The sequence below is a fragment of the Mastomys coucha genome, unplaced genomic scaffold (genome assembly GCF_008632895.1).
Source record: "Mastomys coucha isolate ucsf_1 unplaced genomic scaffold, UCSF_Mcou_1 pScaffold15, whole genome shotgun sequence".
NCBI lineage: Eukaryota > Metazoa > Chordata > Mammalia > Rodentia > Muridae > Mastomys > Mastomys coucha.
The window spans coordinates 93,649,493-93,676,953 of record NW_022196897.1 but is presented as its reverse complement, the minus strand read 5'-3'; the positions used below and the strand labels follow the sequence as shown (position 1 = coordinate 93,676,953).

Genomic DNA, 27,461 nt, shown 5'->3' with positions numbered 1-27,461 from the left:
TTGTGATTCCACCAGAGGTTCCTTTATTGTTGAGAATAGTTTTGGCTATCCTGGGTCTTTTGTTGTTGAAACAAATTTCTAGCTCAACTATTTGTAGTACGAGAGGCAGATATTGTTTAAGTAGTTATATGAATAAAATGAGAATTTTAACCTTTGAATGTATACTTAGCAAACATCAGTAAACAGATCTAATTTCTTGGTGGAGGAAGTTTAGTTTTATAGTAAGTTCTTTTGATTTAAAAACACAGATCATTTTTCAATAAAAATGACAGAATTGAAAACCAGACTCTGGAGTTTGAGAAACTTGAATATTTTCTCCGTGAACTTTTCTTGAATTCAACACTCATTCCTTAGCCTATAGTACATTCATATCAATTTATCTTACAACACCGTTCTCATCAGAGAAGTAGACTCTCAGTATTGGTGTGAAAAGTATTGTTTACAATCCCTAATACAGCAATCCATGGTGTAATTGTTAACCTTCATTATGAACTTGAACAGACTTGCAGTCACCTAGGAGATACACCCTTCTGACTGTATTTGTCCCAGAGAGCAGCAGAAGACAGAAGAGTAATACTTGTATACAATTTGCATGATTTGTGTCACATTTTCAATAAAAAGGAAGCCAACTGATTGCCAGCATTCGTTACTCTTTACTTTCTTAGTATAGATCCAATATGAAGAACTGCTTCAAGCTTCAGATGTGATCCCTTCCTTCCATGATAGACTAAACTTACCTCAATATGTGAGACAAAATAAATCCTTTCTTTTATAAACTTATTTCTTTTAAATAGTTAGCATCAATTAATACAGATGGTCTTAACTAATAGTCAAGCCTGGGATTTTATTGATAGCCAATTGCTCCCAAATAAAGAAACAGATGAATGTAAAGGCTGACAGCATTCTGCATGGGCAGATTCATTTATGATTGCATGCTATCCCACCTCCAACTGTAGACAATGAAGGCCTTAGTCATAGCAGTATGGGCTGTTAAACTACAAACCAGGAAGAATGCTGATCACAAATAAACCCTAACATGTATTTTAATATTTCTACAGTTTAAAACAATAATGCACAATTAAATATAGCTTTTATATTGACACTTTTTTTCCTTACTCCTTCATTTAAAACTCTGCAATTTTTCCTCCAATTATGTCTAGGTTGACATGATATTGTACTTTCTACATATAGTCAATAATTTCTGCCTCATGTGCCTTCTAAAAAGTCATATTATCTAAGTTAAAACAATATGAACATTTTCCCAAAAATATAAGTTTAATATTTTAAAGTGTCTATGAAGTAAAGAATATAGCTGGAACACAAAGAGGATATCATAGGTTGAGAAATGTAAGATGTATACCATTATCTACTTTGACAATGAACAGCAGCAACAAAAACGGAACGTCTAACCAAAGTGTAGGGAAATCAAAATTCATAGCAAACAGAAGGGTGCCTTCTCTTTCATCTGCCACATGCCACCCATTCCTGTCTTGAGCTGCTCACCAGCTTTCTGGCAGACAACACTTATACTCATAAAGAACAGGTGCAGTGGCTCATCCCACAAGGAGGGCAAAGATTAATGAAGTGTGTTTGTAAATGCTAGGAATATAAGAGGCAACAGTCACCCTTATAATAATACTTTAATTAACATCAATATGATCCATTAATGGACCCTCTGTAGCACACTCAGATTTTTTTTGTGTGTGTGTGTGTGTTGTTTTCAGCAGCAGCTTTATAACTGCACCAAGCATTGTTTTCTGTTGCAAGCTAACAATCACAGAACCATAAAAAAAAGCCACATTGGAGAACTTAGCTACTTGGCTGATAGAAGGCTGTCAATGAAGATAGAACATAAAAACATTCTAAGTGTAAAGAAGATTTAAGTAATTACCTACATCTTGCTTCATAGCAATCTTTCTCATATTCCAGCATATCAATATTTTATGGCAACATTCAAAGACATCTTTAATGCTTCATAGCTTCCTTGTTTAAACCTTATAGGCTTAGTGCAAAACAAATTCTTCTAATTTATTTATCATTTTTCAAAGGCAAGGTCTATTTTCACCAATCACCCAAACATTTTTCCATGTTGAGTAGATCATCTTTATTAATGTTTCTATTGTTTTATTCCTATTCTTGTATTAGTTGTAGTCTTTAAATAGCAAGTCATGGAGGTTGAAGATATGTGATTCTTTATTTTTGTATCCCTTGAGTCTAACACAGTTGTTGACATCTAAAAAAAATCAAAAACATATTTGTGTCATGAATAAATTGAAAACCAAGTAGAAAATTGTACATAAATTAAGATATTTTATCTGAGTCTGTATTGTTTTTTATCTGTGAAAGTGACACAAACTACAAAAATAATGAAAGTAGTATTTCTAGAAATATTATATCTTCCAATATTTGAGTCAGAAAATTGTCTACTAGGGAAACTATAACTCTATCCTTTTCCACAAAGTCAGGCAATAAACACTCATTCCATTTTGTTTACCATGACAAATTGTTGTGACTATGTGATGGGTAAAATTTCTGCTAAATGTCGTGATTAATCAGTAAGAAGACAGGGCCAGATGTTAGAAAATAAATTTGCTCTCTCAGCAGATTTCCCAGTGTTTTGTGCTTTTAAATATTCTGTTCCCTTTCCCTGCATGATCCAATCTATCTGTTATTTCCTGAATTAACTGGTTTAAAGTTTTTTGAAACACATCATCAATGAAAATTTTCACCTATATTCAACCAACTTATCTTGAATATTAATTATTTAGAATTTTTTTCATTGATGTAGTGATGTTTACAAAATTATTAGATTAGAAAGAGGGATTTACAAAGTTTATTTAATTTTATTAGAGACAGAGAGAATATGTGTGTGTGTGTGTGTGTGTGTGTGTGTGTGCGCGCGTGTGTGTGTATGTCTGTGTGTGTACATAACTGCAGGTACTTGCACAGACTAAGCTAAGGCTTAGGATAGCTTAGAGCTAGAGTTACAGGTAGCTGTGAGTTTCACAATATGGGTATTGGTAACCAAACTTGGGTCCTCTGGAAGTCAGCAATTGCTCTTAATTCATCCTTCTAGCCCCTGAAGATGATTTTTTATATTTTAAAATTGTATTTATGTGTCAGGTATGTGTATATATTCATGACTGCCAAGTGTTATAGTGGCCAGACAATCTGTCAAAGCCACAGTTGCAGGTATTGGGAACAACCTGACAAAGGAACTGTCAACATAAATAAGGTGTTAAAAAACAATCAGATAAACTGAGGCAGAAGGTCCTCTAGCCCTTTTATTTACTTTTTGAATGTTTTTAGCTATAACTTTTATTTGGTTCTTTCCTTTCTTTTTCCTTCTTCTTGTTCATAGATATTTGGACAGAAAGATAGATAGCTATAGTTGTAGACAGATATTCTGGTTTAATCTCCACCCACCCATATTTGTGTATGTGTGTGTGTGTGTGTGTGTGTGTGTGTGTGTGTGTGTGTGTGTAAGTGAAGGCCAGAGGTCATTTTTAGATCTGTCTCTAAGTCTCCCTCCATTTTATTTTTCTTGTGTCAAGGACTCCTACTGAACCATGAGCTCACCCATTCAGTAAAGCTGGTTAGTCACCTGGCCCTAGAGATTTACAGTGTCTATTCTTCCCAAAGCTAGAGTTATAGGTGTATGCCTTCTTGCCTGACATTTAACAGGGATCTGGGAATCCAGACTCAGACCCTCATGCTTAAGCAGCAAACAACTTAGCAAATGATTCATCTGCATAGCTGTGTTCTTTTATATCTATTTATTTGCCCCTCCAGAGAAGCTAACATGGAGTAGGTCTTCTGTAAATACTCGATGAATCAAAATGAGTAATTTTTTTTAACATATACATTGGCTCTTGCTTATGACCATGTTAAGTTTCCATGGTGATGTTTTAGTGGAAGCATTTTCTTGTCAGCAATAGTAAATTCATTTTAATACACAACTGGGTACATAAGAAAGGCTTCTGTTGTTCTTGCCTAGATTCCTGTGTTACATCTACATGTCATCCTGAATTGAGCTCTCAAATGTTCCCATTCACTTGTGTTAACTTTTCCTGAGGAGATGTGAAAAAGCATCATTCGCTCCAGTTAGGGAATTGACCACAGGTTAAAGGAATAAATCCACCGCAATCTAACTCTGTGAACTAATGTGCTTATTTAGATTACTTAGAGAAGTATTGATGAGGTGTTCCTTACAGGAGCATGGCTGACTCAGACACAGCTGCATCCGTCAAAAGCCCACCTGAGCATGAGTGTTGACTCATGAAAGAGCTATATCACTGAATCTCCCTGTGCAACTTGCAGCTGGCTCAACAGGTCAGACTGTTTCCTTTCCCCATCAATTGTTTACTTTTGCTATAGTATTGAAGAGAATCTTTGTGCTTAAAGTCTAATTTTAATCTTGTAAATTCTAGGAGTTAAAGGTTTATTTACTTCCTGAATCTGAATCTCATGATCCTCCCTTTTAACCTCCTCCCAGGAAGTAATATCTCAGTTCAGAGAAAATTGCTATATACCATGCCATCCCTTTCTCTAGCCCTTAAATTCTTTCTGTTCCCTCTTCCATGATGTTCCCTAAGCCTAGGAGGAGATGATTCAGTTGCCCATCTAAAGACAAGCATTGGGTCACAATGTCATATCAACAGTTACTTGTCATCAGGAATGTTAGTAGTGGTTAATTCTTTGTAGCACGCCATCCATTCTAAAATAGAAATGTATTTCAATGGCTGACAGAGAGTCATGGTTGACATAAACACAAAGTTTGGAAAGCACATGCAATGCATCTCCTTAACAGACTGTAAGGACTGCAATTGCCTTCCTACTTCTACCTGTAACCGCTTAAGTCATATGCTTCTTCTCTGGCTAAGAGGACCACATATGTTTTCTCCTGTGGGATCGGCTTTAAATACAACTAAAAATATGGTTTGTTTCACTCTTAATAGCTGTGCCACTACTGTAAAGTGGGTGCATCTTTCTTTCTGCTTTTTAGAGATTTATTTATTTATTTTTTATGTATATGAGTACACTGTAGCTCTCTTCAGACACACCAGAAGAGGGTACCGGACCCCATTACAGATGGTTGTGAACCACCATGTGTTTGCTCGGAATTGAACCCAGGACCTCTGGAAGAGCAGTCAGTGCTCTTAAACTTTAGAAAAGCAGTCAGTTCTCTTCACCATTGAGCTATCTCTCCAGCCTGGGTGCATCTTTCTTGAAGTGTTGGCACTGTAGAATAAAAGGTCTACAGCTGAACAAGAATATCAGTGAAATTTCTCTTCCATCACTATAACATAGTTACTTTCCAGAACTTCTAACCAGCAAGAGTGGAAGTTCAACCCCTGCTTGTATTCCCCAAATCCAGTAATCAAAGTCAGTGGTAATTTTAACAACATGGACTTACTGTCTATTTCTTAACATGCAAATAACAACAGTAGTAAAAGTCTTTGTGGTTTGTAGGATCTGAGAGGCCTCGTCTTTGGCCAGCTGCTCAGGAGGAAATAGTCAAACTCTGGAACAGACTTTCCTTTCCTTTATATTCATTCATCTCTCATGCAGTACATTCTGGCCCTGACTGAAGTTCCCTCTCCCTCACTTCTCAACCTCTCTTCTCCCAAAATCCACTCCTCTTTCGTTTCCCTTTAGAAAACAGCAGGGCTGCCAGGAATATCAAGCAAACTTGGCATGATGAAATACAATAAGACAATAATCCTTCATATCAAGTGATGTTACTGTTACCATATTTGCCTTGTTTTTCTTGCTTGGTTTAGGCCTAAAGGCCTCACACTAAGCCTGAAGTGTCTAATGCTAGTGTATTCTTTTGGTTGTGATAGGCAGAGGGACAATGTTCTGGCCCTTATCTTTCTATAGGCCATACTTGGTTACTGAAAGAATCCTGGGCAAGACAAACTGTCCTACTTTACATTATCTGCTCTAAGGCTGTGGTTCTCAAACTTCCTAATGCTGTGTTCCTTTAATGCAGTTCCCCGTGTGGGGGTGACCCCCAACCTTAAAACCCCTCAAAGGGTTGTAAGCCATAGTTTGAGAACTACTGCTCTAGGGGAAAGAATTACACACCCCTAGGAAAGACTATTGTTTTCATCTGTATCATCATTTATGTGCTCTGTGAACTGCTGCTCGGACTTTATAGCCACTTGAAACCTCACTAGATTGGTATAGGATTTTTCTACTAAGGTTTTATTCTTCCAGAACTCCAACTTGCCACATTTCCTGCCACATTTACTTTTGAGTGTCTTGGAAAGTGCCCCTCCTCTACCTTTCTTTCTTCCTTCTCTCTTTCCTTTTTGATTGTTTCTCCACTTTAAAAACTTGATTTATAGGCCACTGTATAGCATAAAAGTTTGGTAAGACCCCTGCCTTGCATAAATCGTGCCCCATCTTCTGCTGAACGAATTATTTTCAATACTGTTCTGTGGAAACAGTGCCACCTGGCACCTTGAAGTGGGTGTTCAAACACTCTCTCATGCCCACTTTCCTTACAATGCATAGCTTCCTTTCATATTTTAGTTGTGGTAAGTCAAGGGCAACTAGGATGACAGCAGCCAGGTAGCTGTATCACTCATTGTTTCTATGTCCAAAGCACTAGGATTAATATCACCCATCTTTCACATCTCCTGAGGCAGGCTATGAAAACTTCATAGTGCTTCTTTAGAAGCCTTTTTCAATTCAAGCAGTACAGGGGCTGAATGCTCTTTGATGACTATAGATTGTAAAATTAAGTCTTCAGTGGGGCCCTTATTTGCATGTTAAATTATCGAATACACCTTCTGTTTCTATGAAAGTTTAGAGTTAAGAAGTGTCTTTTATCACTTCTATTATTATCTTCCTCACTTCTATTATCATCCTCTATGTTCAAAAAAAAAAAAAAAAACAACTTATAGACTTTTTCTTCATCTCTACTAATGGTCAGACCTAAAAGGTACTTTCTCCTACTTTTACCATGATCTCTTCCTCCGTGGTGTTCAATTATTCCCTTGATTTCCAAGGATTTCTTTCTACAAAATCCTCTTTAGTACAAATTTTATTTGTACTCTGTTCTTCTTCTGGACCCTCAGCCATAACATGCAGAAAGCCAACACTGTCATGTGAATGACTCTTACTGCATGCCCCTCCTCCCTTGTCATTTCTCCTTTAAATATTCAAGTTCCCTCTGAGAAATCATATTAACTTCACTTTTACATCTTATTATTCATAGAATTTGCTGTGCAAATGGCATAATGTATTTCTTAGTTAGGTTTTTACTGCTGTGAACAGACACTATGACCAAGGCAAGACTTATATAGGCAACATTTAATTGAGGCTGGCTTACAGGTTCAGAAGTTCAATACATTATCATCAAGGTATTGATGCAAGGCAGCATCTAGGCAGGCACAATACAGGCAGAGCTGAGAGTTCCACATCTTCATCTGAAGGCTGCTAGTGGAAGACTGACTTTCAGGCAGCGAGAGGGGAGGGTCTTAAGCCCATGCTAACAGTGGCATACCTACTCCAATAGGACCACACCTTCTAATAGGGCCATTTCCTGGGGCAAGCATATAAAAGCCATCTCAATGTCTTACTGGCAGTGCCACATCATGGGTATTATAATAAGGGGCTGAAATGGAATCCTTTAATCATTTTAGTATATCCCATTCTCACATGGCTGACCCAGGATCACAGATTCATACAACTCCAAATCATATAGAAGAAGACAGACACTTTGGCATTTCCCTGTGCAGATTCTTCATCTCCCAATGGCTCAGTTGCAGTTATACATTCACTTCCGTCAAGAATATAATGACCCAATTCAAAAGAATTTGCTATGCAACACACAACCCTGCTTCCCTTGGTAAGTTACTTGATTTACTAGCACAGGCTAATACCAGTTTCTCTTTTTCCCTTCTTTTTTTTATTGGATATTTTATGTATTTACATTTCAAATGTTATCCCCTTTCATGGCTTTCCTTCTGGAAAACTCCTTCTTCATCCTCCCTCCCCCTGCTTCTATGAGGGTGATACCCACACATCCACCCACCCACCAACCCACTCTTGCCTCCCTGCCCTGGAATTCCCCTGCAAAAGGGCATCAAGCCTTCACAGGACCAAGGGCCTCTCCTTCCATTGCTGTACAACAAGGCCATCCCCTGCTACATATGCTGGAGCCATGGGACCCTCCATCTGTACTCTTTGGTTAGTGGTTTAGTTCCTCTGAGCACTTGGGGGTCTGGTGGGTTGATATTGTTGTTCTTTCTATGAGTTACAAACCTATTTACTCCTTCAGTCCTTTCTTTAACTCCTACATTGGGAATCCAATTTTTTTTTTATAAGAACGACTTAGGTATGCAAACACTGTTGGGAAATAAATATAAAGGAGACTTTTAGCTACCACCAGTTCTATAAGGCCTCTCATTAAACAGTGACTTCATAGATTTACTTTATCAGCTACATAAAGATTTAAATAATAATCCCTTCATTTTTAAAGCTCTAGTCTTATTATTCTTCATATGATATTATGGGACTTATTATACCAAGCCATTCTTCTGTAAAAGGAATCCCTGAGGTTCTAAATTACTGTGGATCTAATCTTTGTCCTATTACTGATGGCTAAATTTTATTTGCATATTCTACATCACATTTTTCATCTGATGAGTTTTAGCTCTATCTTTCAGTAGACTCTGTGGAAATCAAATGGAAACATACTTTGATATCTCAATAATATGAAATAGGAGCAATAATTCCCTCAGTGCCACAAAGTTGCGTGCACAGTGCTGAAGTGGTGTTTGTTGCCACCAAGCTTTGGAAGGCTGGGTTTTCTGATATATCTAATAGGAGAAAAAAAGTATGTCCTTAAGTTAATATTTTTTATTAGAAACATCATAAACCGGGGCGCAAGCTCTGCAGCCAGACCCACAACACCAAGAGGAAGCTCCACTCCTAGGCACTCTGACACTCTCAGGATCAGAGGTAAGGAGGATCCAACATCTGTCCCAACACTGGGATTAACTGGGACCAGCAGGACCAGACACATAGGAACTCCACAGGCAGAGTGGCTCAGGTTCCTTCTGGTCTCTCTGGGCTGGTGTCCTGAGCAGACCTTGGGCCCAGGATCCTCAGCCAGTCCCACAACACCCAGAGGAAGCTGCTGCACTCCAAGGTACTCTAACAAGCCCAGGGTCACAGGATCTCAGAATCACAGGATCACAGAGACAGCTTGACTCTGAAGAGTTCTGACACAACCAGGGTCACAGGAAGGACAGGCTCCAGTCAGATTTAGCAAGGGCAGGTAGCACTAGAGATAACCAGATAGTGCGAGGCAAGCATAAGAATATAAGCAACACAAACTAAGGTTACGTGACCTCATCAGAATCCAATTCACCCATCATAGCAAGTCCGGGATACACCACCACACCAGAAAATCATGATTCAGATCTAAAATCACTTCTCATGATGATGATATAGGACTTTAAGAAAGGCATAAATAGCACCCTCAAAGAAATACAGGAGAACACAGGCAAAGAGCTAGAAGCTTTTAAAGAGGAAACACAAAAATCCCTTAAAGAACTACAAGAAAACACAATCAAACAGGTGAAGGAAATGAGCAAAACCATCCAGAATCTAAAAATGGAAATAGAAACAATAAAGAAATCAGAAAAAGAGACAACCCTGGATATACAAAACCTAGGAAAGAAATCAGGAGCCAACAGAATACAAGAGATAGAAGAGAGAATTTCAGGGGCAGAAGACACCATAGAAAACATTGACCCAACAGTCAAAGAAAATGCAAAAAGCAAAAAGTTCCTAACTCAAAACATCCAGGGAATCCAGGTTGCAATGAGAAGACCAAACCTAAGGATAATAGGTATAGAAGAGAGTGAAGACTCCCAATGTAATGGGCCAGTAAATATCAACAAAATTATAGAAGAAAACTTCCCTAACCTAAACATGAACATATAAGAAGCCTACAGAACTCCAAATAATCTGGACCAGAAAAGAAATTCCTCCCGTCACATAATAATAAAAACACCAAATGCACTAAACAAAGAAAGAATTTTAAAAGCAGTAAGGGAAAAAAAGCAAATAACATATAAAGGCAGGCCTATTAGAATTATGCCAGACTTCTCACCAGAGACTATGAAAACTAGAAGATCCTGGGCAGATATCATACAGACCCTGTGAGAACACAAATGCCAGCCCAAGCTACTATACCCAGCAAAAGTCTCAAATACCTTAGATGGAGAAAACAAGATATTCCATGACAAAAACAAAATTTACACAATATCTTTCCACAAATCCAGCCCTACAAAGGATAATAGATGGAAAACATCAACATAAGAAGTAAAACTACACCCTAGAAGAAGCAAGAAAGTAATCTTTCAACAAATCACATAAATCTAATTCCACCTCTTACAACAAATACAACAGGAAGTGACAATTACCTTTTCTTAATATATTAATATGGAAATTAATATTACAAACATATCCTAATTGATTAAATCCAAAAATATGAGGAATTAGAAAATTGTTGATTGTCATCCAATGGTCTCTCTAATCTGGTAATTGGAGGAATTGGTCCAATATTGTATAATCTATATATACTTTCAGCTTGTTTGTGACAGTGTCTTGCTGTGTACAACATAAGGGTCTTGAAGTCTTGCTTCTCCTATCTCAGCCTCTCTATTAGCAGTATTGTTTATTTCAGGTTTTTACACTATACTATGGTTTTCAGAACAGCTCATATATTTAAAAAGTATTCATATACCCAAGGGAGATATAGACAATTAACTTGGGAGGTGGATTGTAGGAAAGAGAACAACAAAGAGTGAGACTGAATGCTTTGCTTGACATTTGTAGCTCTTGTATCAAGTTTGAAGAAGAAGACGTTATAAGTTACTCTTTCTCTGAGATGAATGCTTTTACAAATTATCACAGCCAATGAACCAGATTCTTACCCTCACCTAATGTCTGTGCCACCCTCCAAGCAGATCCATTGTTCATTGAAACAATTGGTGAATGACTTTGTGGATAGACCATCTTAATACATGCACCATTTCTTAAATGAATGTAACCTGTTCTCTGTGGGCTGAGAATAAAGTCACTCACTCAAGTCAATTAGCTTTGACCATAGCAGGAAGTCTGTATCCAAAACTCATGCCTACAATTCATTCCTTGGCACAGCAGAAATGTCAACTCTCAGTTTAGCTATGATGGAGGTAAAATTCTTTGTTGATGTGAGGGTCATTGAAGTACATACAGCCTAATACAATGAAAATCAACATCTAAAAAATGTTCTTATTTTGGGCTTGTACCACAGTAAGAGCCAAGATTTTAAACTCTACTAAATACAAAACAAACAAACAAACAAAAATACTTTATATATTTATGTTCATTTAAGAAAATACTAGTAGTGGTGTATTATTTTGAAATATACAGTTAATATGTTTGGAGTTATTTAAAATTTATATAGAGAAAAATGTATGTATTTCCAGTATTGTTGTAGGCAATCAACTACATAAGACTGTTAAATTGATTGTTGTTTTATATCAAACAAGTTTTATAATACTCATTTTTATTATTATAATATTTTATAAATTTTAAGGAATATGACAAAAAAGATATTGTAGGTATTGAAGGGGGGTCTCTGGGAGGAGTTGGGGTACAAAAGGGAAACAAGAATGTGATTTAATTCTATTTACTTAAAATATGTTTTTAAATGTTAACAAATTCAGATAAATTGAAATCATATAACTTTTCTCATCATACTGCAATAAAAGTAAAAAAAAATCACAAATCCAGAATGTCTACAGAATAGTTATTATATACAAATAAACAGGTTATTTATTTATATAACTTATTTTTGTGATATCTCATGGGCATTAAAATCAGGGAGGAGTGTCCCTTGGTCCTGTGAAGGCTCTATGCCCCAGTGTAGGGGAATGCCAGGTCCAGGAAGTGGGAGAGGGTAGGTTGGTGAACACAGAGAGGTGAGGGAAAATAGGTGTGTTTTTTGAGGGGAAACCAGGAAAAGGGATAACATTTGAAATATAAATAAAGAAAATATCTAATAAAAAAGAAGGAAGGGGTAAATGACAAAAAAAGAAAGAACAGAGACGCTGAATTTGTAATTGTATCTATATGTGATGTTCAAAAGTAAAGCTTTCCATTCAAGGTATTCATGATTTGTTTTGAAGAAAATAGTCTAAAGTAGAACTTAAACTGAACACCTCATTGGTATTGATATCAATATTACTATGGGTATCACTGAAACCACCAACACTATCTCTATTTTCAATATGTTTTAATCTGTTATCTTCTAAGAAAGTATTAAAGCCAAACCTCTCTGTGAATATATGTTCTAATATAGAGGGTGCGGTATGAAAATCACTTGTATTTTTTCTTAATTATCATGAAGAGCCTTGACTTTTAGCTCTCTACCCAAATCTTGATGATAAAGAGGACAAGGAAAGGTGGGCTGGGTATATATAAAATACAAAATTTTATAATATATTACTAGAAGAAAGAAGATCTGGGGGCTGATTAAAATGTAAAGCCTAAAGTTCTTCTGGATCAATTTACAAACATGAATGAAAATAGTTAGAATAAATTAAAGCTGAGAGACCAAACAAACCTTCTTATATCCCAGAGAGAGAGAGAGAGAGAGAGAGAGAGATAATTTGAGTAATTAAGGGCAAGCTTTGATTTTTATTTAATTAGCATAGTATTTGCATTCCATATTAGAGCTGTATTAATCTGACAATTGGTTTTCCTGCTTGCAATTTTATTTCTTAAGCACTGATACTGAAAGTAATTCAGAATCCTCAAGTACTGAGTGTCTCAGCAAAATGGAGCCATTTTAGGCATGAATCAAAATGTATTCATCCTGGTCATATTCTAGTAAACACAGGTCCTGCAAACAGGAAGTAGTTTGTGTGGGATAGAAATTAGAATATCTGGTCCTGAAGTTAGATTCATTAGTCTTTTTAACAAATCTTTATTCTTTTTGAAAAGTGATAGTATTTATATTAACTGCTCTTAGCTAAATATGAACACACTGATTTCCTAAGTAGCCTACTAAACACTTTAGAAGTACTGTTTTATTTAATCTGACAAGAGTTATAAGGGACCATGTCTGTGTTTTAGGACTGAAGAAAGTGATACTGAGATTTGGGGGTCAGTTTCCCAACAAAAATTCAGACAGGTAGGTTCAGAATAATGCCTGATACTCTGAATTTTGGACAAATCCCATTGTGAAGGACTTGCCTTTAATGATCAAAAAGACTTGACCTGAATTTTATGCTGTAAAGCTTATGCTTGTAATTAATTATATGAATTTTCTTTAGTTGAATTCTTTCTGACAGCAATACTCCTATCCACCACTCAAGAGAGAACAATCTACATCTTTCTGGATATTAAGCTATGGATACATCCTAGTGCTTGGATTATAACTATCTCCTCTAACTCCTTTCTAGCCACAACAAAACACGGGCCCAGTTTTTCTTAATCATAATATTACCATTGACTTTTAGCTCTCTACCAAGTCTCTAAGTGTCAAAGTCAACCCAATGTTGGTGGTATGCCCCTTTAATCTCAGCACCGAGTGACAGATATAGGTAGATCTCTGTGAGATATCTATACAACAAGATCTAGGTTAGCCAGACCTATACGGTGACAATGTATCCATAGATGGACAGATAGATATATAGATAGATACATAGATACATAGATAGATAAATAGATCTTTCGAGACAGGGTTTCTCTGTATAGCCCTGTCCTGGAAATCACTCTGTAGACCAAGCTGACCTCGAACTCAGAAATCCACCTGCCTCTGTCTCCCAAGTGCTGGAATTAAAGGCATGTCCCACCACTGCCCATTGACAACATATTTAAATTATTCATGCAACCACTCTATTCCATAACTACTTGATTAGCCACATAGAATGCACAAAGAATTGCCTCTTCTTCCTCTATTCATACCTCCTGCTCTACCTTCTGTATTTCTTTCTCACTTATCCTATTTATTATTCTCACAGCAATCTGCTGCTTGAAACCTAGCATTGTTTTTAAAAGTTCCCAGCCTTACCACCTACAATAAAGTCTTCCAAAAATGTATCTGAGTTTGCTGTTTCCTTAAGCTGAAGAACGTTGAGTTGTTCCCATTACTGTTCATTCCACAAGTTACAAATGTAGAAATAAGCTGTGAAAATATCTATGTAGTTATCGATTTTCTATAGATATTTTTCCTTCTACAACTGTATATATTAATTTAGAAAGTGTCTTAAGTATTATCTATCTTTAGTATAAATGTAGAATTCTCAATTCAGACAAAGTTTAGTAGTGATTGAACCATTGTGGGTATAAATTACATCTCTATCACTAATCACATTACTGTAGCATACCATATATGCATATATATACACATATACATATATACATACATACAATAATACAGTTGAAAATGACTAAAATTGGCTCATGTTTATGTTCAAAATCTGTACTAATATGTGCAAAATAAAGTGCTAAAATTTGTCTGAATGCTAATATTATCATGAGGATTAAGTAAGAGAGTGGCAGCATTTAAAAATCTCAGCCAAGAGTGAATTATGATAGAAGAGACCCAGATATTGGACCAAATGTGAAGTCTGAAGAAGGCAGATCAAAATGTTCAAGGCTACCCTACCCTACCTATAGTGAGTCTATAGCTGGCTTGCATAATTTAGAAAGACTATATCTCAAACAGAAAAAGTGAAAAGATAAGTTGGAACATATCTCACTGCTAGAGAACTTGTCTACCTTAATCAGGTCTATAAGCTGAATACTCTGTATTAAAAACAAACAAAAACATTAGTATACTGTTTGATAGCTAGACATAAGTTGACTCAAGCAAGAGTCATCTAAGGGGAAGGTTCCTCAATTATCAATTGCCTTCATAGGATCCAGCTGTAGGCATGGCTCTGGAAGCATTTCTTTATTAGTAATTGATGTAAGAAGGAACATCCCACTGTTGCTAGAGTCATTCCTAGGCTGGTTGTCCTGGATTTTGTAAGTAAGCAGACTAGGCAAGCCACTAAAAGGTATTCCTCTGTGGCTTCAGTATCAGTTCCTGCCCCCAAACTTTACCTGGTTTGAGTTCTTGCCTTAGCATCCCTCAGTGTATGTACAAAACCAAAATTAACATTTTCCTACCCAAATTGCTTTTGGTCATTGTCATAGTTAGGATTTCCATTGCTGGGAAGAGACACCATGACCAAGGTAACTCTTATAAAGGAAAATATTTGATTGGGGCTGGCTTACACTTTCAGGGGTTCAATCTATTATCTTCTGGGCAGTAAGCATGACAGAGTCCAGGTAGACTTGGTGCTTGAGAAGGAACTTAAGAGTTCTACATCTTGACCCAAGGGTAGACAGAAGGAGACTACCTTCTCATGCAGCCAGGAGGAAGGCCTCTTTTATACTGGTTGGGGCCTGAGCATAGCACCTCAAGCCCATCCGCTGAGTGACACACTTCCTTCAACAACAAAGCTACATGTCCAAAGTGCCACTTTGCATGTGCCAAGCATATTCAAACCACCACAGCCACAATGTTTTATTACAGCAAAAGAAGCTATTAACGGAGACACTGATACCTGCATAATAAAAGGAAGTGGCTTGATTTAATTTCTAGTGTCATAGGATACTCAAATACTTCTCGAGACTGCACTTTTGAGGCATGCTTCTCTTCCATACCCTGAAGGAGAGTACCTGATGGGAAAGCATTCCAATGATTTTACATCCAAGGGACAAGTATGGCAAGTTAGACCTGAAGGAGAAGCAATAAAAAATTGAATCAAGAGAACAATATTTGGTCACTGATGCAACAAGCCACAATCCTAAATTCACACTCTTGTGGATATTAGATTAATTGCCTGAACCAGAACTATTAGCTTTTAGAGAAAATGATAAAAGAATTGAAAAGATAAAGTAAAGAAAAGAAAAAGTGCTATGCTGTTTCACACAATTTGGAGCTCCAAGTTCCTATTTGATTTCCTATTCTTTATGAGAGGACAGTTCATTTGCTTTCTATCATCTGTGAACACCAAAATTATCTATTAACTCTTCACTTCAACTTAGGGTATTCAGAGTCATTCTTTTTAATTAACTTACTTTTTGAGAATGTCTTATATGTACTGTACTTAGATTTATTTTCTCCTAGTCTTCATTAACAGCCTCCTCCATTCCTTCTCAAAATTATGGCTCCTATTCTTTAAATATTATCATTTTACACACACACACACACACACACACACACACACACACACACATTATGTTTAAATACAGCATTCTGAGTTCATTTAATATTGCCCAAATGTATAAGTGTTTATGTCTTACAACTTGGAATTGGGTAAGCTATTAGGGGGGAGTGTTGCTCTTGGAGATTGATTTTTCTTATCTCAGTAGCTTTTAATTACCTCTACCTCTTCATGTAGGAGTAGGACATTGTGATATTTCCCCCATACACATTGATATGCTAATTAGTGTTGTAGTTTTAAAGATTTTGCTTAGATATTCATAAAGTTGTAATTTCATAGGTTTAGCTTCCCAGTATGTCACCACAAACTCCCTGGTCCTCTAGTTCTCACAATATTTCTTACCATTTTTTTTCTGTGATGTTCGCTGAGACAAAAGCATAGGAGTTGTGTTGTAAATTTATAAGTTGGATTTAGGCTGTCCATAAGTTAATCTCTGTATTTTCATCAGTTATGGATTTTGCTAATTGTCTACATTTGCTAGATTGTGGAACTACTTTGGTGAGGGATGAGAACTATATTATTTTAAGGGTGTCTTGTCTGATCAACAACTTGAAATGAGGTTTCACATTGCCATATTTGACACTGTGGCTTTTGTTAGATAGTGTGGTTGTAGGGAGAAGTATTGCCACCCTAAGTGGTTTAACTTCATTGCAATAATGGCATATAAGTATGTATGTATATATGAATGTATGTATATATGTATATATATAAAGGAATCATATATACATATAAATCATACATGATATATACATGCATGCATATGCATATACATTTATGCATATATATTTGTATTTTATATTACATTATACTACAGTATACAAATACATATGTATATATTTGAATAGATATAAATATATACATACATGTAAATATATGCCAATATTTTATATTATGTTATATTATTGTATATTATTTGTAACTATTGTGAAGAGTAATATTTCCCTTATGTCGTTCTGTTTATCATTGGTATATAATATGCTTACTGAGCTTTTTGAATTAAGGAGAAAACTTCCTGAAATATACACCAATAGTGCAGGCACTAAGGTCATGAGACTCATGAAACCAAAAAACATCTATAAAGCAAAGGACACTGTCAGAGGACAAAACAGCAATCCACAGAATGAACACGTATTTCACTAACTTCACATCTGACTTAGGGCTTAATATTCAAAATATATAAAGGACTCAAGAAACTAAGCATTGTCAAACTAAATAACCCAAATAGAAAATGGAGTACATCTGCCTCTGTATTTGGCAAGCATGGGGAGGGAGAATGGGTGTCGAGAGGAAACTGGGAAAGGGGTTAACATTTTAATATAAATAAATAGAATATCCAGTTAAAAAATAAAAATGAATAAAAGAAAAATGGAGTACAGATGTAAACAGAGAATTCCCAACAGAGGAATCACAAATGGCCAAAAAAGACTTAAAGAAATGTTCAACATCCTTAGCCAACAGGGAAATGCAAATCAAAATGACTTTGAGATTACGTCTTAAACCTGTCAAAATGGCTAAGGTCAAAACCACGAGTGACAGCTTGTGTTTGTGAGATTGTGGAGCAAGGGGAACACTCTCCACTTTTGGTGGGAGTATATACATAAACTGCCATTTTTGAAGTCAACATGGCAGTTTCTTGGAAAATTGGAAATAAATCTACATCAAGACCCAACCTGCACACTCCTAAGCATATATACATAAAGGAAACTCCATCCTATCACAAGGACACTTGTTCAATTTTCTTCAAAACAGCTTTACTCATAAAACTAGAAACAACTCTATGTTCCTCAACTGAAGAATAAAGAAATGTGGCATATATACACAATGGAGTATTTCTCAGCTGTTAAAAAGAATGACATGTAATTTGCAGGCATATGGATGGAAGTAGAAAAAAATATCTTTAGTGAGGTAACCCAGACCCAGAAAGACAAACAGGGTATGTACTCACATATAACTTGATGTTAGCCATAAAGTAAAAGACAATCATGCTATAGTCCATAGACCCAGAGAGACTAAGTAAGGAGGAGGGCTTAAGAGAAAAAGCAAGGATCTCCCTGGGAAAGGGAAATAGAATATATTTCACCAGTGGACTGGGGGACAAAGGGGAGTTGCGAATAGAAGAGATCAGATAAAAAAAATTGGAATTGAGGGGTATTTTGGCAGTGAGGTAGAAACATAATGCAATGGGAACTCTATGGAATCTACAAGAGTAACTTGAGCAATAATGGGGTACACAGAGTCTGAACCAGAAAAGGCCTCAAGTGCAGAGCAGTTGCAGAATACTACAACCAAACATTGGGCATAGCTCACTAAATCCCAAGGAGGAAGGTGAGGAAGAATTGGAAAAACCAGAGGGCTCAGGAAAACACCAAGCGAACACAGCCCAAAGAATCAACTGACAAGGACTCATAGTGAATGGCAAAGATCAAGAAGCTTGTAGGGGTCTAACCTAAGTCCTCTGTATACATGGTATTGCTGAGTAGCTTGGAGTTATGGTTGGAATCCTAACAGTAGGTACAGGAGCTGCCCATGACTGTTTTGCTTACTTGTAGGACCAGTATTCTCCTACTGGATAGCTTGTCCATCTTTGATGTGATGGTATGTGCCTCATCTTATTGTAGCTTATTATGTATTCTTAGGTTGATGTCCCTGTGGAGCCTACTCTTTTCTGTGTGGAAGAAGAGTAGGGGTGGAACTGGGGTGTAGAGAAGGGGTAGTGGAAATTGGGGGTGCTGATAGGAGTGGAAACTGAAGTCTCGATGTAATATATTAGAGAAGAATAAAAATACTAATATCTTAGCTTCATGAAAGGAAAAAGAAACAAAATTCATATGTTGTCTATAATAAATTCATCACATCATCATACATACCTTTAAAGATAGGAACCACTTCAAAGTGTAAAGATGAAGAATGCATTCCAAGTAAATGGAGCAAAGAAGGAATCTGATATCAATATTCTAATATTTTGCCGAGATAGATTTCAAAATAAAACAAATTGGAAGGGATATAGGATAGTTCTTAATAGTAATAGAAAAAAATAAGAAGTTATTACAATCCTAAACATATACATGCTAAGCCAAGGGCCCATCAAATTAGGCAAATAAGCATATCATTAGGCTTAAAGGAACAGGTATATTTCTGCTCAGTTAGCAGTAGGTGATTCTAATATGTCACTTTCTTCATTCACAGATCATTTGGAAAGAAACCAAAGAGAAATGTCAGAAGTAACTTCAATAGTACATGAAATAGACCTTCCATAAATTTTTAAGGGTATTCCATTTAAACATCAAAGAATACATTCTACTCAGCATTCCAAATGTTATTCCTGCTAATTCTGATGATTGCCTCTCTCCATTTAATCAGACAGAAATATGAGGTGCCACTTCTTCTATGTCTTTATTTTATATTCATGTGTTTATATCTCTTTCAATAGTAGCTATGTTAAGCTCATTACCTCAAACCTATGACTTCAAACTACAAATTAGGACAAATGTCCTAGATGTAATTCTGTTTTCTAAATCAACAAAATTGTTTTCTTTCCTAAACTAGTCTGATAACATAATTCTTTGTTAAATATTTTCTAATGGCTCTTTGTTATTTGGGTGCTATTTCTCATCCTCACCAATTTTTAGACTTTCTGCCAGTAAAAATTCCTTCATATAATAGTAACTACCTAACCATCATCAAAGAACAAAGATTTGAGTCTGGAATAATAGGATTAATGAATATGCAGCAGAATTCTTTTGTTGTTGTTGTTGTTTTTTACTGACTCTAGCCTTTATTAATGCATATTTATTAAGTTCTAGTATGACCTTGAACCAGAAGACAGAAAATGAGAATGTAAACATCATTTATATGAGTAACTATTAGGTATCATGCTGTAAAGGAGGTAAGAACTCTACTAGCTGCTTGAAGCAGGTTGAATTGGAAAACATTGTTTATGTCTTCATGTTTGTTAAAGAGTTCTCATTGTACTGCTTATATTTGTTGGGTTAGAGAAAATTAATTTCACTTAGCTTTTTGTACCCAAGCACAAGAAATTCCTATGTGCGCTACTTGTTAATAAAAGGACACTTGTTAGCTTTGGTGAATTATTTGACTTTAAAAATTGTTAGATAAAATATCAAAGGACAGAATCATTTCTTGGCCTATTTCTGTGAGAACAACATTTCCAGAGACTTATGAAAGCATTCCTTTGAAGTGAATCATATTGTATTTCCTTCAAATAATTTTTCCATTCAAGCGACACTTAATTCATAGTTTACACATTCAGGGCCAAGTAACTACACGGTTCACATTCCATGGGAGGTACCAAAAATTTATAAGATGTTTCAGGCTTCTTGAATGTAGAGGTTATTATGTCTACAGAGATGATAGCAAGTGCAATGGAATAGTAAGACTGTAAACACCCCTTTGATGTCTTTTAAACAAAGATATAATGAACACCAACTCATTCTCACTCAATGTGATCATATGAAAGAAAAATGTTGTTTGGGTCTTGAGATCTTAGGTATGCAATGAACCCAGATCTCATTCCAAACTCTTTTTATTTTTGTAGTGGAAATATTTTCATTCTTTAGATTTCAGCCTCATTAAATTTGTAAGCTGCAAAGACACATAAGTAGGATTTAGTGCATTTTTTCATGTGGCAGTCCTAGTAATTTCAAGAGGCCTTTACCAATTTATCACACTACAGTACCCAGCATACAAAATTCATGCCTTACAAATTATGTACATGTTTAGGCTAGATGCCACTGAGAACAGTCACCAGTGCATTTGTAAGTATAGAATAACTATTTTCCTAAAAGAAACAAACCATGAGTTAATTACCCTATAAGATAATATAAGTAGGAAAATTACTTTGCCTCCATTTAAAAAGCACATAAAGCTGATTTCTTTATTGTTTCCTTATTTGGATGCAGAAGTAGAGTCTCTTTGCCATTTTTGTGGGTTTCTGTTTTTTGGTTTTTGTTTTTGTTTGTTTGTTTGTTTGTTTGTTTGTTTGGCTGAAAACGATTTTTTATTTCAGATATGCTTATGACTTCCAGGCTACTAGAAATACAGGCAGCAGCTGAGACAGCTTTCAGGAGCTTGGTATTCCTGTCAATAATATAATTAGAGTGCAGTAATGATATTTCATTGTGATTCCAAGAACATCTCAAGTAGGATGAAAATCATAGATATGAACAGAAAAAATCTACAATAAAATACATCATAAATGATATTTCACAAAATTTACTCTTAATATTTATTGAAGTGGCTTTCTGTTTAGTGAATGAGAGATTTTTGTTTCCAGTCAATGACTTCTTCGATAAACCCACAGAGAGTTTTCTGAAAAGAGCCTTCTAGGAATGGACTAAAAACATCTCTCTTCAAACCTCCCCTTCTGACTTGAACTTTTATATGGCTCAATAGTATTTTCATTCCTTTTCTCTTCCAGTTTATAAGAAAAGTAAATGGCTCCTTGACATTTTTCTGTATGGAGATTTAAGGAAATTCCCCAGCCTTTTTCCTCTGCCAATTCACACATGTATCTGAATGTATACAGAGGAGGCAAAGGTGCCATGGAATATTGAGTACAATGCAATAAGCAATGACGTGCTCCTGGTAACTCTCCAAAGAGATCAGTAGTCCCTTTAAGGGTAGTAGTGAATGAGTAGCAATGGAAAGCATATACTGTGTTAAATAGAAAGCCATGTGGTTGCATCTTTCCTCATCAGTGACTCTGGAGTACTCCCTGTCTTAAGTATTGGAGTGAGACTCAGAGGCTGCAGTGTCTATGTAGTAGTCCTGTAAAAAATCTGTAAATATCAACCTCTGCCAATTCCAGCAGTTCCTAGGAGTGCATGATAAAATTCTATAATCTATTTTTTTTCTGAAATGAACAAGAAAGTACTGTGATAGGACATTATGCTAGGGAAGAAGTTACCATTAGCCTAGCATTTAAGATTTGGACTCCGTCACCAAGAACATTTGTATCATTAGAAACAGGATCAAAGGTTTCAACCTGTGGTCAGAGTGATCTAAACTGAAACATGTGATTTTATTTTCTACTGCTTCCCTCTCTGCTTCTTTAACTTTCTTCTATATTGGCAACACAATATAGCTGTATTTGGCTCATTCAGCCAGAGAAACTTAAATTCCGAAATTGCAACTTACAACTTACTTGGCCTTGAGAAATGGACTTGCCTGTGCTGAGTTATAATTTTTTTTTGTAATTATCAAGTGGAAAAATCCTTTCACCTTCCTGAGGATGAGTTAACAAGAGGCACAGTGCCCCCCCCCAAAATGCTATTGCTGTTTCAGGAAGCTGTGGAGCATCTCAAACAAATCTCCCCCAATAGGGGACACTTCACCCTTCTAATCGCAAGTCTTACCTAAGTCACTAAAAAAATACCTTCTTCCTCAATTTACCTTTTCCCTATGAGCCCATTTAGTATATGACTGTACTGCTGTTTTAAGCTCCCTACTATGCTCTACCTTGGAGTTTTTCTCTTAATTTATAAAAGTAAGTGTTGGGCTTGATATATGTGATACAACTTAGCCAGGTTCTTGCCTTTTTGAAATTGGCTGAAGCATGTCCTTGTAATCATAGATCAAATCTCTTCATACACATCATCAACCAGTTGACATCATGCCATTTTAGAATAATGTTGTAATAAATGAAGTCAGTGCATAGAATACTTGTAAGCTCCAGGTCTTTGTGATAGCTCCTTTTCTTAGTAGAATGAGTAAAACTGAGGTAGTTGTCTAGATGAATGAATGTCAGTCTGGAACTGGACAATAAACCTGTAAAATCACTACCGTGATTTGCTGCGCTTAGCTATTTTCATAGCTTTATCTGAGCTTCCTTGTATTTGTTTAGAGAAAGGGACATGTCACAAAGCATACATCATAACTCTATTAATCATCTCATTACAAATGACACCTACAAAAGTGAGGAAGGAGGCCTGCTTATGCACTATTCATCACAGACTCCTTAACAGCCAACCCACATCCACCCACCCTGACATTTCCTGATCCAAACTGTAGAGTAATTCCTCTCTTCAGCCTATGTATTCCACACATTCTTTCAGGTCAGTACACAGCTGCTGTTACTTCTTAGGGTTTGAGAAAAAAAACAAACTCCCACAACCATCTATAAAAGATTATTCAAGGTCTTGACAACAGCAACTCTTTCTTCCTCCACAAAGAAAAGTAATCTTTTTTTTTGTTTATTTATTTATTTATTTTTTTTTTTGGTTTTTTGAAACAGGGATTCTCTGTGTAGCCCTGGCTGTTCTGGAACTCACTCTGTAGATCAGGCTGGCCTAGAACTCAGAAATCTGCCTGCTTCTGCCTCCTAAATCCTGGGATTAAAGGCATGTGCCACCATTGCCCGGGATGTTCTTTAATATGAACATAATACTACTGGGAGAGAAAAATTAATTTCAAACATAGAATAGTTTGGAATTGTGTTATCCTTCATTTGATGTTTTGTTATTATAACATACTATCTCAATTTTGAGGCCTTCTGAAGTCTACTCTAACGCTTAGTGAGTTTCCTTGCTCGACATGGGCATCACCTGAATCACATTGAATAACTCTTCTGTAACCTCTTCCTCTCACTCTCCAATATTATAGTTAAGACAATCTGGGCTGGGTTCCAGAAAAAGTGATGAGTGCTTTTAAACAATTAAATATGTGGCCAGGTCAAGAATTACTTATCTAGGGCATATGACTCAGGGACAAAGAATGGAGACATTGAAGTCAACCTCACTAGAAGTCAGATGTTCATTTTCTCATCAGCAATTAAATTTTAAGGTTTTGTTTAACCTTCTTCCGCTTCCATTTCACCTAGAAACTCCTTTAACAATGCTTAAGGGCTATTATGAAAGCAGAATCACATAATAACTGTAAGGGCCTTAATGAATGTCTAATACATTGTTACTACTAAATGGATGATTTTTAGTATGAGAATTCTATTTTTCATGATTTTATGGTGTAGCAAGGAACAGGGATTTCATTGATTAAATTTTATTAAAATCTCTGTATTTGAACATATCATAAATAAGCATGTCAATAACTGAGAACATTTGTGGGATACGATTACATGCACCAGGTTCTATATTGTATTTTTATATAAATTGTATTTTTGAATTTTTCAAAGATTTAGAACTGTTTTAGTCAATTTTAAAACAGAAGGTAGTCTGAGACTTTGAAACCTGTTCTCAAATCACTTTGTGTGGAAAGTTTGTATGTAAACTAAGGTCACTCTAATTCTAAAGTCAAAACTCTTCCTCATTATACTATATTACCCTGAAATCAATCTGAGCAAGATAAATATATTTTTAAAGAAACAGCCCTTCATCCTACCCTGAATAAGGAAATTCAGATGATACAAAATAAAAGCTAACTTCTTAGGCATGCAACCATATGGTATAATCACACAAGACACACAGAACCATGGCATTGGGGATTTGACTCACTGTAACACTATCTTGAAATTATTAACAACTTTCTCTATTAGTTTATGTGTAGCAAGTGAAATCTATTAGAACAACAGAAGATGCACAAGACACTTAGAGGCCTAGCTCCCAGAATCTCTTCTACCACTTCTTGGTGGTTGGTTACGAAGAGGCCTCTAAAACCTTATACTTCACCCAGATTTACCTGTCATTTTCCTATTCTACTGGTGCTTTTAGTTGACTACAAAGTATATTGCTCACAATAACTGGAGAGGATGTTTATATTTCCTATATACCTGTGCCCTGGAGGTGACCTCCATATGGTTATAAGAGTCAGAATTGAATTTGCATTTTACACAGCATCTCTGGAAAAAGGAAGAAAGAAATTACCCAGTTTGCTGGTCATTTAGCAAATAAGATAGCAGAAGTTCTTGCTCACTATTTTCCAGGAATCCAGCAATTAGTAATTGATGGGGGTTACCCATCTTCTTTTTGATGGTGTCTTAGTTTGGGTTTCTATTGTTGTGAAGAAACACCATGACTGTGGCAACTTTTCTAAAGGAAAACATTTAATTGGGACTGACTTACAGTTCAGAGGTTTATTTCACTATGATCATGACACAAATCATGGTAACATGCAGGCAGACATGCTGCTGGAGATGTAGGTGAGAGTTCTACATCTGGATCAGCAGAATCTAGCAGCTGGAATAGTAAATGAGTCACTAAGCTTAGCTTACCCCCAACAAAGCCACCACTACGCCAAGAAAGCCACACCTCCTAATAGTACCACTTCCTAAGAGCCTATGTGGGCCATCTTTATTCAAACAACCACCTTACACCTCCTGGACCCCATAGACTTATAGCCATTTTATAATGTAAAATGCATTTAATCCAACTTCAAAAGTTCCCATATTTTGTTTAAAAATTCAAAGTTCCTTCTGTGATTCATGCAATCTCTTAATTGCAATCTATGTAAAATCAAGATTAAAAAAAAAGATCACATTCTTCCAGAATATAATGGCACTATTCCTTGCTACAACATAAAATCATGAGAAATAGAGTTCTCATACTAAAATCATCCATTTAGTAGTAACAATGTATTAGGCATTCATTAAGACGCTTAAAATTATTGTTATTCTGCTTTCATAATAGGTCTTAAGCATTGTTAAAAGAGATACATATTCTATATATGTGATGTATATATACATATACATTACCATTTCAAAAGGAGAGACGGGAGCATAGTGAGGAAATATGTGATTAAAGCAAGACTAAAAAGCTGTACAAATTCCAACCTATTTCCATGGATGATGTCAAAATGTACTTCAGATCTCTAACTCTTTTCATCTTTGTTGACTGCAACACATTTTTTTCTCTTAACCTAGTTTCACTCCCTGTTAGAAGCTTTCCTTGTCAAGTATCCCTTGGCTTTGGCACCTTCAATATTTTCAAGTTTTCAAGGCAACCCAGATTTCACCTTTACAGCTTCATTCAAAGACACCCCTGGCACAAGCTTGTTCAGACGCTTTCCTTAACTATGGAAGAAGATTCCACAGCCATGTCCTTTTATTCTTAACTCTAAAGCCAGAGCCATGGGACAGAAGCTGCCAAGTTCTGCTTGGTGAGGCTGGTACATAGTTCTCATGTTCAATTGCATTTCCATCAGCTTTCTGTTTTCAGTGCTTTCATTTGCTTCCTCAGCTTATCTGTCCTGAAACCTGATTTGTAGACCAGGTTGACTAGATTCAGAGATCCAGAAACCTCTACCTCCAGAATTCTGGAATTAAAGGCATCTACCACCACACCTACCTTTAACCTTGTCTTTAATTCCTTTACTCGTTAGAAGGTTAGCAGAGTGGGACCTTGTCCTGGCCAGTATCTTTATTCCATGCAACATCAGGATTTTCTTTAACTCTGCCTTAAACACAACTTCATTCCACTTCCTGGTGCTCATTTTCTTCTAAATTGAACATTTTCTAACTTTTCTTCCTCGACTTATTCCCTTTCATTATAGATCTGCATAAGTATGGCCACTAATCACCAATAGGATGTTTTGAAATCTCTTCTGCAAACACAATGAATCCAAAACTCTTAAATTTAGCCTCAGACAGTTTTATGTATGTATGTATGTATGTATGTGTGTGTGTGTGTATGTATGTATGTATGTATGTATGTATGTATGTATGAATTTAGACAAGGGAAGTAAATAGTTACATTTTCCACCAAAATAACCCAAGTATAATCTCTAGGTCAAATACTAATATTCTTCTCCTCTGAAACCTCTTGAGACAGGTACCCACAGTTAAAATCACCCTCAATACACTGTCATCCATGTTCCTACTAATATTGTCCATTAAGCTATGCTTCAGGCATCCCACTGCTTTTCGAACGCAAAGTGCCAAAGTCCATAATCCTCTAAACAAAAACATGGTCCAACCTATTACAGCCAATAGTCTAGTCCCTAGTACCAACTCCTATCTTAGTTTAGGTATCTATTGTTGTAAAGAGATATGATGACCATGCCAACTCTTAAAAAAGAAATAAATTTAAATGGAAATGGCTTACAGTTCAGAGGTTTAGTTCATTATGACCATACAAGGAAGCATAGTGTAACGCATGCAGACATGGTGATGGAGATGTAGCTGAGTTTTACATTTGGATCAGCAGGCAGAAGGAAAAGTAAGTGAGCCACTGTGTCTGACTTGAGCTGCTGAGATTTCAA

General features: G+C 36.1%; 1 long non-coding RNA gene across 1 annotated transcript; it reads right to left on the bottom strand.

Moving 5' to 3' along the window:
- Positions 1–2,171: 2,171 nt before the first annotated feature.
- Positions 2,172–27,461, bottom strand: LOC116092272. Its single transcript, XR_004119189.1, has 2 exons — positions 27,305–27,461; positions 2,172–2,233 (listed from the first exon to the last, which is right to left on the bottom strand). It is a non-coding gene; the product is annotated as an uncharacterized LOC116092272 (long non-coding RNA).